The sequence below is a fragment of the Humulus lupulus genome, chromosome 9, assembly GCF_963169125.1.
Source record: "Humulus lupulus chromosome 9, drHumLupu1.1, whole genome shotgun sequence".
Classification (NCBI taxonomy): domain Eukaryota; kingdom Viridiplantae; phylum Streptophyta; class Magnoliopsida; order Rosales; family Cannabaceae; genus Humulus; species Humulus lupulus.
In genome coordinates, this window is record NC_084801.1 from 109,901,898 (window position 1) to 109,905,910 (window position 4,013).

Genomic DNA, 4,013 nt, shown 5'->3' on the forward strand with positions numbered 1-4,013 from the left:
TGAGAGATTCTGGATGAATCTCATACTATCCTTTATTCTATACATCCAGGCACCACGAAGATATACCAAGACCTGAAAGCTTTATATTGGTGGTCTTGGATGAAAAGGGATGTGACTGAATATGTGGCAAGGTGCCTGACCTGTCAGAAGGTCAAGGTTGAACATCAGAGGCTGGCAGAGATGTTACAGCCTCTACATATCCCAGAGTGAAAGTGGGAGGATATCGCAATGGATTTCATGGTAGGATTTCCCAGGATAGTGGGCCAGCCTGATTCTATTTGGGTCATCGTGGATCTATATACAAAATCAGCTCATTTTCTACCAGTGAGGATGAATTACATAGTTGACCAGTATGATCTCTATGTGAAAGAGATAGTTCACCTTCATGGGACTCCGAGGTCTATCGTGTTTGATAGAGATCCTATCTTTACTTCCATGTTTTGGGGAAGTTTGTAGAGGGCAATGGGTGCACAGTTGAAGTTCAGCACCGCTTATCATCCTTAGATTGATGGTCAGTCTGAGAGGACTATCCAGATATTAAAGGACATGCTGAGAGCATGTGTGTTAGACTTTGAAGGGTCCTGGAGTAAATATTTTCCTCTGATAGAATTTTCTTATAACAACAGCTACCAGTCTACCATTGGGGTAGCATCTTATGAGATGTTGTATGGTAGGAAGTGCAGATCGCCCATTCACTGGGATGAGATGGGTGAGGGGAAATATTTAGGTCCTAATGCAGTATAGAGGACCACCGAGGCTATCGAGAAAATTAGAGCTCGGATGCCCGTATCTCAGAGTAGACATAAGAGCTATTCAGACCTGAGGTAGAGGAACGTGGAGTTCCAGGTGGGAGAATATGTCTTCCTTAGGGTTTCACCTCTGAGAGGGGTGAAGAGGTTCGGGAAGAAGGGCAAGCTGAGCCCTAAGTTCGTGGGACCGTTTGAGATCCTAGAGAGGTTCGGGCGGGTGGCCTACAGGTTGGCCTTAGCCCCTGCACTGTCTAGTGTGCATAATGTATTCCATATTTCCATGTTGAGGAAGTATGTGTGAAATGGAACTGACGTAGTTAGTTATGAGGATCTAGAACTGGAGGCAAACTTGTCTTATGCAGAACAACCAGTTCAGATTTTAGACAAAAAGGACAAGGTCCTGAGGAACAAGACTATACCTTTAGTTAATATATAATGGAGGAACAGCAAGGTTGAGGAAGCAACCTGGGAGCTGGAGGTAGATATGGGAGCTCAGTATCCCGAGCTGTTTAGGTAAAATTTCGAGGACAAAATTTATGTATGGAGGGGATAGTTGTAACGTCCAAAAATTACCTAATAAGGCTTAGGGCCTTGATTAGGGTGCTAGGATGGAAATATATGGAATTATGTGCTTATTTTCTATATTTAATTATAATTATGTGGATTATGTGATAATATGACTAGTTGTGCATGTTTAAAGATATTAAATATGCACGTTGGCCCGTTTCTTATTAGAAGGGCAATTCTGATATTTTGGCTCGTTGCAGGCATAATCTTATATTTATGTGATATATTTGTGAGACCACTTATTATGTGGGTTTATTTGGGTTACTCGGCACAAGGCGATCCTAGGGAGCAAGTTAGCGGGAAAGTCACAACTGGGCTCAATACCCAACTCGGGGCGAGTCGAGGGGCATTTTGGGTATTATACATTTAATTGGGTTATTGGGTAATGAGAATAAATAATTGGTGATATATTTGAAGTTAGTAGGTTATTAGGGAATATTGGAGAATTTGACAATTTTTCCCTCAGGGACGTTTTTGGTACCACGAGCCTTGGGATTAACTTAAGTCACTTAACTTAGGGAACTAAAGATAAAGAAAAACAAAACAAGTAAACACACACTTAGAAGCTTGGATCGACTCTCTCTCCTTCTCTTTCACTTTTGTGCTCTCAAAGCTTTCCTAAGCAAACCATTGAGGAACGAAGGAATTTTTGGGCTAGAAATCAGAGAATTGAAGCTTAAAAATGGAATTTAATTCTGTTGAAATTTGCGGGATTAATCATCAATGGAGGTAAGCTCTAGACCATGGTTGTCTTTAAATTTTGTGTTTCCATGGTTGTTTTAGTGTGTTCTTGAACCATCTAGCTTAAGAATTGAATTGGTGATTTAGTGAGTTTTAGGACTAAAATTTTATTGGGTTTTGTTGCTGGGAAAATGTTATAACTATTGTGGTAATTGAAGTATAGCTTTGGGGGAATTTTGGGTTAGTTTGGAGTGGATTTGGCTACTAAAAATGGATGAATTTCTGGGTTCGAGGGGGCAAGTTGCGGCTCTGTTCTTAAGGTTCGTGACTCAGCCTGAGCCCAGGCGCCTTGGGAGGTCTCTGTCTTGGGGGGGGGGGGGGGGGGAGCGCCGCGACCTGCTAGGGCAAGTCGCAGCCCGTGCCCCTTGACAGAGAGGAGGGGGCGCACCGCGATCCTCGGAGCCAGGTCGCGGCCCGCTTGGGTATTTTGGGCTTGGGGAGTTGGTTTTAAAAGGGAACTTTTTTTCTTAGGGCTCGGGATCGATTACATTACCTAGTTTAGTGGAACTCGAGGGCCCAGAGGCTAGGACTCGGTGCGAAAGCCTTTATTCGCTCGTTATTGATGGAATCCTATTTTATGGTTGTGACTAGGGTATCGCTAGGGCCTCGAACCAAGATCGTGCTCGAGGGTCGTTCTTATTTATGCTTACTCGGATCTGAGATAAGAAAAATGCACCCAATATGTGTTCTTTGTGATTAGGACATGGCCCAACTGTTATCAATTATCATGACTAGGGCTTGTGCCCCAGAACATTTATATCTAAGCTTTTGCTTCATATGTTGGTTGATATATGCTTAAGTGTTTTATGAGTGTTGTGTGAATTATGTGATTAGGGGATGAAGCCCGTTAAATGGGTATGATTGGCATTGTGAGAATGATTAATCAATGGTGTTATGTGATTAACATGCATATGTGCGCTTTCTGTTGGGATATGCCTGTCCATATATGTTCTATATTGAGGTCTGTAATCCTGGATCAGGGCTTGACTTATTAGTCAAGGACGGTAATAGTGTGTTGCGCGCTAGTCGAAAGGCTTATGCCTAAACCAACAACGTATTATTGCGTTGGCCGACCCTATGGTCGATGGAATATTAAGTCGCCAGGTATGCTGGACTAGCTCTACGACTAGTTACTCTAGGCTAAGGGCAAAGGCCCCAGGTGACTCTATGGTCACATAGCTTGGGCATAGGTCCCCGGGATTGACTCTATGGTCAACTGTTTAGGGTAGCGGCCCCAAATTGGTTCAATGACAACTTGTTTGTAACTGAATGATGATATTTGAGGTTGATATCGCTGGCCATGTTAGATGGGTATCTGGAAGTGTATATTCTTTGTTTATGCACATGTTGAGTTTTCTGGTTGGGTGCTTTGTGGTGCAGGTAAGAAAAAAGGAAAGTTTGACCAGCCATGAGATAGAGAGCTTTGGTGGCAGCGTGTACATATGCGGCTGCTCGACCACCACGATCGGGGATATCTCAGAGGAACTAGGGTTATATCTCTGTTTTTGCCGCTTAGGCCGGCTGAATGTAGTTTTTGATGAATATTCACCTTTTTAAAAGATTGGTTGTAATATTTTGGGATCCCATGTTTGTACGAAACTTTTTATATAAAAGTCCACTACAAAAATTTTGACATTCAATGACTCCCTACAATGTCTTACGTCAATGGTGTATGACATTAAAAATTATGAGGGATTTTAAATGTCTTATGTTGAGAGACATTGAAATTTTTTATTAATTACTAAAATTGTAAGACATATATAAAAGTCAATGGTTCTTTTGACCAAAATTTGTAACCCTAACCCTTGACATTAACCTTAGTTACAGATTTTAAACCTAATGTTTTGGTTAGCAAGTCTGACACAATTTTAAGTACACAGTGTAACGGTCCTAGATTATTAGGATGTGACATTGTGATTGGGAGGTTCTTTTGAGTTTAATTTGGGTTAATTGGCT